This window comes from Lucilia cuprina, chromosome 2, assembly GCF_022045245.1.
Source record: "Lucilia cuprina isolate Lc7/37 chromosome 2, ASM2204524v1, whole genome shotgun sequence".
NCBI classification, from domain to species: Eukaryota; Metazoa; Arthropoda; class Insecta; order Diptera; family Calliphoridae; genus Lucilia; species Lucilia cuprina.
In genome coordinates, this window is record NC_060950.1 from 55,993,856 (window position 1) to 56,008,761 (window position 14,906).

The 14,906-nt window shown below is 31.8% G+C and overlaps 1 long non-coding RNA gene across 1 annotated transcript; it reads right to left on the minus strand.

Moving 5' to 3' along the window:
• Positions 1–10,490: 10,490 nt before the first annotated feature.
• LOC124421402 lies at positions 10,491–12,909 on the minus strand. The gene is made up of 3 exons (XR_006941640.1): positions 12,311–12,909; positions 11,921–12,239; positions 10,491–10,746 (listed from the first exon to the last, which is right to left on the minus strand). It is a non-coding gene; the product is annotated as an uncharacterized LOC124421402 (long non-coding RNA).
• Between the last annotated feature and the right edge of the window lie 1,997 nt (positions 12,910–14,906).

The following is a 14,906-nucleotide window of genomic DNA, read 5'->3' on the forward strand; positions in this document are numbered from 1 at the left end:
CATTGTATTTGTCTGAATAATACGATTCAAAAATAACTCTAAACCGACCGGCTCATTAATGACTCAAAAAACATTAAAAAATTAATCAGAAGTGATTAGAAGTGGGGATCAAGAAGAGTCGCGGGTAGGGTACAATTTTCTCCCGACGAATGTATCATTTATGATCGGAAAATGAGCGCATTTTGTTTAATCGTGCAGAAGTGTCATAAATGACTAGAATGTGATCAAAAATTTCAAAAAATGCTAACTGAGACTTAACTTAAGTAGACATAAAATCGATTATCTAATAACAGCGACATGATAAATTATTTGGGATTGAGTAGCTCTATCTATACAGATACGTGCAGCTAGACTTTAGAGTTGATCATCTTTAGATTTGATCACTTTTCACAAGTTTAACAAAAAGGATTTTTTTCTTTCAGCGTACTGCGACACGTTTTTCTGTGTTAAATAAATTTTCTTTGATATATTAGCGACATTAACATAAAGCGTATATATATTCGTATCATACCCTCTTGAGTAAATTTTAAACACTTTTATTGTAGTACAGATTCACTGCATTGAAATGTAAATTTTAAATACTAAGTTTATATGTAAAAAAAAAACACCGTGAAAAAAAATTAAAATAGAATATACAAATCAAAAAATATGCACAAGTTTAGAACACTTTATCGAAATTGCAATTGTGCTGCAATGTAGGCAATAAATATTTATGTAAAATTATAATACTTTAGTTAAATTATTTGCAAGTAGTATATTTTAATTCGTTTGAATAATATACTCTTTTAAATAAAGTCCTTGGTATTATTAAAAAAAAGAAACTGCAGCAGTACCTTTTGAGAAGTTGAAAGGCATATTGTATATGGAATTGCAGTGTACGAATACAAAATTAGATATACATATGAGGGTAACTGATGAAGTCATTTCGAATAGGTTATAATAGGTAAATATTAAATTTAAAAGTAGTAAAAAGTTGGTTGAAGTGAAAAAATGTGTTTCAAGGATCTCAGGGATCATTAAAAAATATTGTCATTCAGCTTACGATCTTATATGTTTTCTTGTTTCGCTCTCGCAGATGCAGCTGTCCTCGAACGATTTAACTAGGGCACTTGTGAAAGTTTCTACTTTCACATTTATTCCAACATTTAAAAGTGTCCCCACATAAACACTCTCGCAGAGACAGCTTTCCTCGAATGTATCAATCCAGGCATTGGTGAACGTTTCTACTTTGGCGTTTATTCCTGATCTAAATGATACTTAAGTAAGGTCCCGAATATTGACCAATTATTTTTAGTCTTATTGCGTAACATCGTCAGCTTTGGTGGTGACCTTAGCAGTTTGAATTTTATGTACCGATGTTCAGAAAAAGAGTGCTCGTACGAAACTCTCCAATTCTGAACCGCTTTTATAAGCTACACTGAACATATAGTTAAATCTGATACTTTTTCTCTGATTCTATTGATTAAAGGTAGCCCTATTACTTAAGTTCAATGTGATCAAGACTTTTATAATAACGATACCCATGAAGGCTTGTACATTGCGATTGGTGTTTGTGCTACCCCAAGCTACATAGTGGGAGTTGACATCACAACGTATTGCAGTTTTCCTATTTTTTCTTTGTGCCACTTCAACCAGTTTGATCAGATCGGACATTGGTGGTAGTGTCAGAGAATCGAAGGGCAGGTAAACAGATGCAAGGTATATGTTGCCACGATCTTGCGTCAGCACCATTAAACTGTCTTTTATCGAGTTGCTAATCAACATCCTCGCTTTTTAGATTTGACTCCTCCGGATAGCAGTTGGTACTATTGATGACACTGTGGTGTCTTTATCCGTCATAGAATTAGCAGTATTTTTATTCGATACCTTTCCAATTCTGGAAAGCACTGCTGTTCGGTCTTCTGGCGACTTCTTTGTTTTCAGGATTTGACTATTCAACATTATAAATTCTTGCTTATGATGTTTTGGGTACTGTGTCCCAGTCGGGGCCTATTTTTATAGCCCTTTCAATCGGCATCTTCCCAATTTTGGATAGGGTAACTGCACTTTCTTCTTGCGAGTTAATGGTACCTTTCTCTCTTTTAGGATTTAGCAGTGGATCTGATGGTGTGGTCTTAGATTTCTCAATTTTGAATATGACAGATTTAGAGGCGTATTAAGCCCTATCTTTATTATTAACAAGGCATGCTCAGCTTTGTGACATCTAACAATTTACAGAATACGTCCGTTAGTTTACTGCCCTATCCTTTTATGTAAACAGTGAATTAAGAGCACCGTAAGTTAGCTCTTCTTTACCAGTCCCAACTTAGCGCTCTCCCAGGTAGGAGAGATATTTTTTGCCAAGTTCTTTATGGTGCTAAAACATTAGTAAAATGCTAAATTCTTCAACATCTCGCCCATGCTGAGCTCGCCGCTCAGGCTCTCTATTGGTTGCTTGCCATTTGAAGTGATTGCGTGTTCCACTATCTTATTATTGACAAGATCTTCTATTTTACTCTGTTGATTTCGCCAACTTGTTTTTCTTCGGAATATCTAGCTTGACGTTGTCACCCTTTTGGATTCTGACTTGAGGTTCCTTTAAGTGAAATGTGGCTTTGATTCGATTGTGTATTAGAAAACGGGGACCTCTTTCTCTTCTTAGGTTTAGTCTCAGTTTTCAACTTTTTGAGAGACCACATTCTCTTTGCCTCAGATCTTGTGAGAGAGTCGGATTTTTCCTTTGGAGTGTCGTTGTATTGACTAACTGTGATGTCCTGAAGTATATTATTCAACATCCTCCTTTGTGATCCAGACAGTCTTTCCTTAGTAATAGGTAGTTTAGCTATGTTATCACTCACCTCTATCACCATTTGATCTACTTCATCCTTTTTTGGAATTTGCTATAATGGTATTGTTATTACCATCTATTTAAAGGCTGAGGTAGCAAAGAGCCCTCACCTAGAACATACTTCTCTTTCACCTCTATATTTTTGACAATGACATGCTAAAGACTTGAAGCATTGTCAATTTCGTTTAAATACTCTACGACTTTTTAACATAACTTTCCAGTCTGGCTTCCTACATGCATGTTAAGTGTAACATGTTTACATGCCGGTTAACATGACAACAATATACATAACAGTAGTTTATAAATAATGCATTACACAATAAACAAACAGAAATTTCTAATACATATTGCGCAGTTTCCCTTTTTTAAAGGCTAGAAGAAGTTTATGTCTCTCTCTCTTATACAAATAACTATTTTTCTCTCTCTATATATCCTTCACATCCGTCCGTATGCGGTAAAAGTTTATAAAAAATAAACAAATAAACATAAAAAATTAGGATATGCTTAAAAAAGAGAGCCATAATAGAAAATAGAGAGTGAAATAAAAAGGGGTTAAAAATAAATAGAAAAAATCCTTTATTATGAAATGTTTGTGTGTGTGGATGAATGTTTTTGTGTCATGTCAGAAAAAGTGTTGGAATGTCTTTGATTTATATAAAACAAAAAAAATGTAAATTATATTGCAACTGTTTATTATGGGGTAATACTAATAATGAACACACATATAATTTTAGGTACCCTACGCGATGTTAGCAGGACATTGGTGTAAATAATGACAAATGGTACATTGAAATGTCATAATAATAGGAAACAAAATGCGCTTTCAGGATTCATGAACATCTAAGAAACAAAATGTATATATAATAAAATTCTCTAGATACAAATTGGAGAACTAGGGTTTTAGTTCTCCAATTTCGAAATTTCAAATCTTTCTTCATATAATAATATTCCGACCACTTTATTTGAATCTATTATGTGCTTGTGTAATGATGAATTATGTCGACTTTGACCGTTAAAACTATTTTTTTCTTTTTATGTTTTAATGATTTTTCATAAAGCTTTTACTGACACATTTTAAGACGTCAACTGTCAAAATCAGTAAAAACAAACTTAATTTTTTTAAATTGTACTTTTACCTAGAGAATTTACCTTATTCTTTATATTTTTCGAATTTTAATGATAAACAAGTAGGAAAGTATAGTCGGGCACGGCCGACCATATAATACCCTACACCATGAGTATATTTTTAACATTTTTATTTTTTATAATGAAACTTTTATGTTGAATATTACCATAAATCCAAAATATTTAAGCAATTTATTGATAAAAAAACTAAAATTTCTAAATGAGGCTTTATATAGGTCAAATATGGGCCGATCCTCGGTAAATTTGGGAAAAGGATATATTTTTAAATAACAGTTAGTTTTGTTGAGTTTCATTGCGATACAAATGGTTACAAGTCAATTAATTAAGACATTTTTTTAAGGGGGTTTTGTATGGGGGGCTAGGGTCAAATAAGGGCCGATCCTTACGAAAATCTGCAGTGTCATTTATACTTTTATAAAACTTATTTGTGCCAATTTTTAGAGAGATAGTAGAATATTTGACGTAATTATGGCATAAAAAGTTGAAATCGGGAGGTACGGTTGTATGGGGGCTAGTGAAATCAACCATTTCAACAATTCACAATAGGCTTCGTCCCTGTGGCAAAAAGCATGCTTGGTCCAAATTTCATCAAATTATCTTGAAAATTGCGGCCTGTACCTTGCGCACAAGGTTTAAATGGACAGCCAGCCGGACAGACATGTCTTAATCGACTCAAAAAATGATTCTGAATCGATCGATCACTTAAAGGTGGGTATTGGACCAATATTTTTGTACGTTACAAATATCAGCACAAATGTATAATACCCTCCCCACTATAGTGGTGTAGGGTATAAAAACTTCATTGACATGGGTGAGAGAGTCTCATAAGACCTCTTGGAATAATAAAACGGTGGTAGAACCACAAGTACCTTTGAGATGACACCGATAAGAGCATGAGGAGAAATCTTCTCAAACTCAGCAAGTCTTAGGTGGTACATTGATATTATTCCAGGAATAACACAAACACTAAATTTTTAGGAATTACTTTTCTTTTTACCAACAAACATTTTTCTTTCATTAAAGGAACGCTTAGGTATATTTCTTTGGACTTGATGTAATATACATCCTCCTATCAACCCAACCTAACTTATTATAGATCTCAGTAGTGTCTACATACCTCCAGTATCCAGCTTTTTTCCATCAACCATTTTTTCATCAAACGAGCCCGATAGTAGCCTAGATATTTTTCTTCGGATTTGATGTAATAAACACCATCTTATCAAACTAACCTATTATATATCTCAATTGTGTCTACATTCCTCCAGTAGCCAGTTATCTTGTTATTAGGACATTTTAAGACGGAGATGCGCTAGGTTAGCACTAATTCATAGGTAAATATATTATATCCAACAAGCAGAGAAAGCACTTATCGAACCTGAGAAATTTTGTTGCGAATATTAGTGAATTCTGGTTCATAGTTCACCCAAATGAAGAACTTTGGAAAGTTGCGATTTCATTCAAAACTCTAATGGTTTTCATATGTTCTGGCAGCCATTCATCGAAAAGAAAGAAAGCCAAAGGAAGTGTTTTTAGCAAACTTCAAACTATTTCATTCACGAACACATAACATCCTTGCATATCAGTTGAAAAGTTGATCCCCGACGCTTCGTGCTTGAATTCAATTTATTGACCACAAAGCGAGAGGGATAATGCAAATAAAGCATTGTTCTCAAATTTCACAATCTTCAGAGCTTGGAATATGAGGAATTACCCGAGTTTTCAACATTTCAGTGAGCAAACTTGTAATACACGAACTTTGGAAAAAAGAATATAATAATTCCAATTCTGGAATGGACGAAATGAAGGAATAATTATAAAGGCCGATATCCTTTATGTAACATGTCGCGAATACTCTTTAGGCTCTTCTCCTTTCCCATCTGTTCTGTCATCTAATAACAACATAGTTTTCGAAAAAGGCACTTCTCCTCCACTGGGCTTAAAACCTGTGAATAAAGGGTGCTAGAGGTTCTGGTCATGTCTGGAAAGTACACAATGAAGATATAGGATAAGATAGATAAGGATAAAGGCCGATATCCTTCCTGTAATATGTCGTGAATACTCTTTAGGCTCTTCTGCTTTCCCATCTGTTCTGTCATCTAATAGCAACATGATTTTCGAAAAAAGCAGTTCTCCTACTCAGGACTTAAACCGTGTGAATAAAGGGTGCTAAGGATTCTGGACGTGTCAAAGGCCTTCGACACTGTTTTTTGAATAATATCCTGCAATGCCTTACAACACAAAGGAAAAGGAAATATCTAACCGTAAGTCGTTTGTAAAGTTTAGAGTTAGTCGCTCAGACATCTATAGTACTTTTTCTTAACTTATGGTCTCGTTGGAATATTGGAAAATCGGTCAAAGTTTTGATTGGCAACTCGAAAGCATATAAAAGTACACAAAAATTGAAACTCTCTATTAAAATACAAACAAACTATAACTGTTATGGCTAAATGCCAAATATTATATCAAAATTGGAAGCAACTATATTATTCGTCTGTGTTTTATGAACAAAATATCACAGACCATTCGACTATACATAACTACTCCAATAGACGATTGTCTTATAATAAAAAGAAGCCATTTAACGTTAGACAAATCAATATCATGTTACAACTTTTACAAACTTAATTTAAACTTTAAAGAAATTATCATAAAAGTAACATTATTTATCTAAAGTAGCTTGTAAAATTCCTGATATTCTCTTTTACACAATGATATTATTTTCATACTAGCATACCCTGGGTGCTTCGCTACCCTAACTTAAATAAAATACATAAAAAATTTGTTTACTTTTATAGAAAATTAAAATTGATTAAAATTTTTTTTTTAATGTTTTAGTTTTATACTAAAACATTAAATTTTAAATTTTATTTTCAATATCTCTCTCCAATATTGTAAAAATATAAAAAAAACATCGAAAAAACGAAAAAGTACAAAAATCTCTCTCAATAAATTCTTATTTTATATATGTGTGTGTTCCGGTTAACCATTATAAAAACGTACCATTTGAAGAATAGAATAGTACCAAATACTCCCCACTTACAGAATATACAGTATGTTTAATAATCATGTGTTTTGTGTTCATATTAAGGAACATACAAAGAGTATCATTTGAAAAAAGAAAAAGTACCAAAAATGGAATAAATTTTACCAAAGTGGAAAGTAATAATGAAAAGAGTACAATTTTCCCCCCTTTTTCTTAGAAATATACTTTTTCGAGAATTAGGTTTACAAAATATTCCGTATTTAAATATATATATCACAGATGAAAGTCAAAAGATTCAAATCTGCATTCATTTGTTACACAAAAATAGTGCTTTCTAAAAGTACCAAACAATTTACTTGAATTTCGTCCTATATAGGCCTTAGTACTCGAATTCCAAAATAATAATAATATACCGACAGCTTATTTTATGTGAGTAAATAAACCACTATTTCATATTTTATAAAAATTGAATAAAATTTTCCGTTTTTTTCTTTTTGGTACTTTTTCCCCCTTAGTGAAATAGCAAACATTTTATTACAATAAATATTACAGAGTTAGTCCGTAATTTAATGGGAATAATTCAATAAACCGAAAAGATTTCTTAATGTGCTAAAAAAGTACCATATATATAGTTTTCTCCCTTTCACACCCAAAAAGCACTGAATTTTAAAAAAGTACGAAATAGGTGTCTAATAATTTTGAGAGATGTATTCAAAATATTTAGAAAAATTTGATTATGTTAATTAGTTCAAAAGTTATAAAGGGCCAAAAAAGGTACCAAAATCCTCTTTGTTGCACATTTTTACCACTTAAAAGTACGAATTTCAAAAAAGTACCAGACACCCATCTGCTAATTTTAAGAGTAGATGCAGGTGCATTTAAAATTTTTCTTGTATCATTAATATTGTTTTGATAATTAAGAAAACCTGTTTTACCAGTTTTTCCCCTTTTTACCCGTAAATGTACAAATTTCCAAAAATCCATCCTTAGTGGATCTACATAACCAAAAACACATCTACTGTCAAAATTTCATGATTCTAGGTTCAGCCGTTTGGGCTGTGCGATGATGAAACAGTCAGTCAGTAACGCTACTCTTTTATATATAGAAGAAAAAACTCTGTGGGGTAAAATGAGGAAGAAATAAAACCCATAACAACAGATGTGCATGTAACTAATAAGAAAAAAAAATAATAACAAATTAATTATGTTGGGAACACCAACAGACCTTTAAATAATTAATTTAAATTAAGAGAATTTATATAAAATTAAAATATAAATATGGAACCTTTATTGTTTTCATTAACAAAAACAACAAAAACCTGCTGGGTCATAGAGTGATGATGAATGCATGTCAATAAATAAACTTGAAAACAAAATGATGTTTGTTGTCAAAAACATCACAATGTTTTAAAAGGTATGGCAAGGACTTTCATTACGAAGTGACATTTAAAAAAAAAATCAAGAGATTTTTATCTTCATAATTACAATTACCACATGAAGTTAATGAAATAAGTTTTCATTAAGCATGAAATGTTTTATTTCTGAAATTAGGGCGGATTGCGAAATTTTATATATTAGGTGTATAACAATTTTTGAAATTTTCAAATTAAACAAATCAGCTGATCTCTATCAAACTAAAGTGGTGAATGTTGTTCCAACGAAGTTGAAAATCTGACGTTTCACAAGAAAGTCGAGTATTTCGGCATTTAATGAACTGTAGTTCATGGACAGCTCGATAGCCTGAGTTTCGACTGATAGTTTAGCGTCTACGTTGCTAGGGTGAAGAGGTGCCATGAGCACTCCATCAATCAATGCCCGGAAACATTGCTTTCAATAGAAACATATATAAGATACAAGGTAAATCTAAAATGTTAAGGAGAACAGTTGCACCTCTGGCTTAGCAACGACCTTATTAACAAGTAAAAGTAAAAAATTCTCTAGTCTGGATTGTTACTTTCCAGCACAATGATCAGGATAGGAAGATCAGTACCGATCTGTCGCAGCTTGTTGATTGCTACGTACAGTGGAAGCTTAAAGCGTATACTAGACCAAACAGAGTCAAAATTGTCAATTGTTGTAATTAAAATTCATTTGGATTATAAAGGCCACAGCGATTAATGTACAAAAATGGATTAGAGGATTTAGACCAATGTAGAGCATACGAACGGGATAATGAAACTATGTTATCATAGTCTTTGAAAGATTTTCTTCGAAATTCATGTTATTAATAATATCGCACATTAAAGTCCCTTACGAGTACTGAATGAAAAATTCAAAGGCAGTGTTAAGTAGTTTATGGGTAACGATATCTTAATCCTTTTACATACAAAACTAAACCGATGGAAATAACCATTTACTGTATGTGTGAACTCAAAATAATGCTCTAACAGCATGATTACAATTGGAACCACAGCCGATGTCGCCAGGAATGTCGAGAGTTTCAACGTGAGTACCTGCCTTGAAGGCCTTATCTCACGGTGGTATTTTTCAACCAATGGGTAGACTTGAGAATGGTCTACCATCGCCCCTTTGTTCTTCAATGAAGAACGCAGGTGGCAATTTTTGTACATTGGTTCTGACCGGCCCAACTGGCCACCAGTAGTACCAGATTATGCGGTGCTCTGGTGTGACCTCTGGTAATATGTGCAAGGACTGAGCCAAACAGTAGACTGTAAAAGGTAACATGCCCCCGGGGGGAGCCGATGTCGACAATGAGTTTTCATACATTTTGTATGGAGAGCAAATATCATCTTATGCTTAAGGTCCGTCGACAGTCGCTTAATTTGAATTCGTCGCCATGCTCTTTTTATGTGATTTGTCGACAGTGGTTCCAATTGTAATTACAGCCTAATTACAATTATCGACAGCGGTTGTGGTTCCAATTTTAATTAAGCTCTTACGACAGAGTTAATGTTAACGGTAGATAACATTGCCAAAATCAGCTGGTCTGATTTTGGCAATGACATGCCCCCGGGGGGAGCCGATGTCGACAATGAGTTTTCATACATTTTGTATGGAGAGCAAATATCATCATGTGCTTAAGGTCCGTCGACAGTCGCTTAATTTGAATTCGTCGCCATGCTCTTTTTATGTGATTTGTCGACAGTGGTTCCAATTGTAATTACAGCCTAATTACAATTATCGACAGCGGTTGTGGTTCCAATTTTAATTAAGCTCTTAAGACAGAGTTAATGTTAACGATAGATAACATTGCCAAAAAAAGCAATGACTGTTCGAGAACAGAATGTTTCTGATTTTTTTAATAACAAACTAAAGATAAACAAATCTTAATTTATTATACAATTATAAAATTTAAAGAAAAAACTCTTTAAAAAAACTGCACTAAACTTAAAAAATATCAATAATACAAACCATATAAATAAATAAAAAAAAGGACATTTTTACACTCACCTGGTGTTTTGGATTTTAATTAAAATTTTAATATCCTTTGGAAAAATAAATAAAACCAAAAGAATTTTTTATTGCTGCTTGTTTTTTTTTTCTTTTGTTTTGTTGTCTTTAATAAAAAATTTATGTAAATTTTCTAAATTTACATACGTAGTATGTACATATGTATGTAGAGTATGTATGATTGTGTACATATATGTAAATGTAACACGGTTTATTTTATTTTGTTTTTATTTTAATATTTTCTTTATAAGTAAAGTGAGTATGTAATGTAAAGTGTAAGTTTTTCTCGGTTTCTATATTAGTTGTTATTGTTGTGGTTTCTTATGTAGTTAATAATGTTTGTTTAGTTGCTTTTGTTGTTATAGCTGCTACTGCTATTCTGAAGTTACATGTACATTAGGGTGGCCCCAAAATTCTAGTTGATTACGTTTCCGCCTAAAATACATATGTTTTAAGATACAATTTCGCCAACGATGTATAGTCTAGTCTAAAGTCTATTCTATAGTCTAGTTTATAGTAGAGTCTATAGTCTAGTCTATAATCTAGTAAATTGTCTAGTCTATAGTCTAGTCAATAGTCAAGTCTATAGTCTAGTCTATAGTCTAGTCTATTGTCTAGTCTATTATCTAGTCTGCAGTCTAGTATATAGTCTTGTTACTAGTCTAGTCTATAGTCTTGTCGATAGTATATCTATTCTATAGTCAGGTCTATAGTCCAGTCTACAGTCTAGTCTTTAATTACCTACAGTCTAGTATATTAGTCTAGTCTATATTCTAGTCTATTGTCTAGTCTATAGTCTACTTAGTCTTTAATTTATCTATAGTCAAGTATATGGTCTAGTCTATAGTCTAGTCTATAGTCTAGTCTATAGTCTAGTCTATAGTCTAGTCTATAGTCTAGTCTATAGTCTAGTCTATAGTCTAGTCTATAGTCTAGTCTATAGTCTAGTCTATAGTCTAGTCTATAGTCTACTCTATAGTCTAGTCTATAGTTTAGTCTATAGTCTAGTCTCTGTAGTTTAGTCTATAGTCTAGTCTATAGTTTAGTCTATAGTCTAGTCTCTGTAGTTTAGTCTATAGTCTAGTCTATAGTTTAGTCTATAGTCTAGTCTATAGTCTAGTCTAAAGTCTAGTCTAAAGTCTAGTCTATAGTCTAGTCTATAGTCTAGTCTAAAGTCTAGTCTAAAGTCTAGTCTATATTTTAGTCTATAGTCTAGTCTATAGTCTAGTACATGGTCTAGTCTATAGTTTAATCTGTAGTCTAGTATGTGGTCTAGTCTATAGTCTATAGTTTAATCTGTAGTCTAGTATGTGGTCTAGTCTATAGTCTAGTCTTTAATTTATCTATAGGCTAGTCTATAGGCTATATATGGTAGACATAGACTAATATCTAGTCTATATATGGTAGGCAAATGTCTAGTCTATATGGTATACTTAAGTTAAGTGTAGTTTATAGTCTAGTCTATACTCTAGTTATGTCTAGTTTAGATTAGTTTTTAGTCTAGTTTTACGTAAATTATGAAAAAATTGGAAAAACCTTAATTAAGTAAGGACCTTTTTATACTTTGAACCAGCTCCCGAATTAAAAGTGTTGAGAAATGTTATCTTGGGATTAACCAAACGTTTATTTTCAGAAGGAACAGCAGTACATTATTAATACTCTATGCAAATAGGACCATCCTAATGTACATACATAATTTTTCTCTGCTTCATTTAATGGCAAAATTTGTTTTTTTTTGTTTTTTGTTATTCTCTCTCATAGAATATAGTAATCAATGATTTTGTGCGATTTTGTTGTTTTTTTGTTTAGTTTTTTTATTAAATTTAAAAAAATATATAGGTTTTATTTTTGTTTTTTTTTTTTTGCTTTTAGCTGTAATAAAATCGTATGTAAAGTTTTTTTAATAAGCTTCTTGATAATATATATAAAATCACTTTTCTCACCAAAATTTTCTTTCCATAGAAATTCTTGTGTATTTCTATAACACTTTATTAAACATTTTCTATTTTTCTTCCCTTCTTTGGAAATTATTAACAAAAATATTTTAATTAACTTTAAACATGACACAAAGTAGAAAAATTCAAATCAAAACTTTTTAGAATTTCTTTATGATACACAACAATTTTCTTAATTATTCTACTTAGTTCCATTATTTCGTACTATTTTTTTTTTAATTGTTATTTTTCACTTTTAGTTATTTAACGCGTATTTATGTTAAAAGATTGTGTGTGTGGGTATGTACACCTTTTATTCTTTTTTTTATACCGAAAGGGCGCAGGGAAAAAAGGTCATACATCAGCTTTCAGCCTGCTACCATCTTCACATATAAAAAAAAATTTACAAAAAAATTATAATAATAAAAAATTGTGCTTTAGAAAAAACGCAGTCAAGTCAATTGACGTTATATAGACAGACAGTTGAATAAAGATGTTAATTTGCTTTTACAGATAATAAATAGACAGACGACGATAACAACAACACTACCACCGACCAATAAGCGAGTGGTGTTGGACCAAATGTCAGTAAGAAACTGAATTAAATTCAATTAAACTCACAATCCAGAGAGCATGTCTTGTCTATTGATGATATTAAGCTTACGAAAAACTACAACAAAATATCAACAACACCAATAATATACGAATACAAAAAACCTCCACAATTACTACTTATACACCATATAATACAGTGTATTATAGTTTTAATAATAACAATAACAAACAATTCGATTCCTTTTACATGTGCTCTCGCTCTTTTCTCTCACTGCTCCATCACTTTTACATGTTTGTCATGCAACTTTTATAACTGTTTATTAAGTTTTACATATGGTGTGTAACATTTGAGAAGAGAGTGGTATGTTTAAAAATAAACAAACAAACAATAAAGCACAGGAGGTGGAGATACAGAGAAAGAATTAGAGAATGTTAAAAAATGTGTGATATATTCAGTTAAAACGACCTCAAAAACACTCTCTATTAACATTACAATTGTTATTAAAAATGTGTAAAGGGAATAGATAAATGTATAGATAGCAAAGTCGACTGAATTTTCTGAATAAATATGTTATTTAAAATTTCCAAAATCGGTGTATAAATAATACAGATCTGATCAAAATTAAATCCATAATTGCTATAGGAGAATATATAAATAAATATATCATATGAAAGCTATTTGAAAGTTACTTCATTTGTGTCATATTCGGGAAGTTTTGTTTTACTACATTAATTTGTTAAAAAGTACCATTGAAAAACATAAATTTGTAATGGAAATTAATGGTGAATGTTTTCCATTAGGTCCAATGCGAGAAAGGTGAATTTTGTCGTAGTGATCCGAATTGAAAAAGAAGCAGTTGTAATTCAGGGGTCAAATTCAGGCATTCGATATCGATCGAACCCTAAATAGAATTTTAGGAAATTTTCATTCGCTTTCGAAAGCCAGAATTTGGAACCTGGTCTGAGTTAGGGAACAACTCTCGCGTCATCGTTTTTATACCCTACACCACTAAAGCTTAATAATATTGGTAATATAACCTTAAAGTATACTTAAAGTATATTTCTGATTCGATTTAGCTATGTCCGTCCGTCCATGTAAACCTTGTAATCAAACTATAGATCGAAATTTTGAAGATAATTCAACGAAATTTGGCACATGATATTCTATTGTCCCAGGGACGAACCCTATTGAAAATGGTTATATGAAATGGTTATGATCGGTCCATTATTTCACCTAGCCCCCATACAAGTGAACCCGCCGAATAAGACTTTAAAGTTCATAATTAATATACTCATATCTCGACAAAAAGCTGCAAAAACAAGTTCCATACTAGCCTTGATAAACCCGAAGAACGGCGAAAATATGGAGACGGACATGAAAGCCTTATATTTTATAATGTCAATAATCGATCACATATTGCAATTTAGAATCTTTAGAACTTTGTATCTTTAGATTTTACACAGCCCGATTATCATTTGTTTCGATCGATCCACAATGCTTTCTTTGTCAAATGTGATAAAAATCCGCCAATCAAACAAATTTACTCTAAAGACAAATATTCATTGCACCAGGCTATTATATGGTCTGTTTGGTGACACCTAAAGATTCCTATCTATACCGAAGGCAGCTGATTTCAGAAATTAGCTTGATTCGTTCTTAATGAGTAGTTGTTTTTTAGCGCAGAATCCATTATGTTGACAGAAAGATAGAAAAAAAGACTTATGGTTTAAACATGATCAAATTAGAGTTTAACCGTTTATCCCTAATCAATCTTAAACAACTACGATCCATTTACCTGCTTATTGTATAGTAGACTGCCAAAATATTGGAACAACGTCAAAGTGTTTATACATCAATCTATATAAAAGGTGTCTTTAAAGAGCCAAACGGAATTCATAGTCCTGAGTAGGGTTCTATAGTAGAAACGAAAATTCGACTTTTCGACTTTTTTCATTTAACTAAAAGTTGACTTTTCGACTTTTTTCCTTTAGTTAAAAGTCGACTTTTTTCATTTAGCTAAAAGTCGATTTTTTTTTGAAAAATCGACTT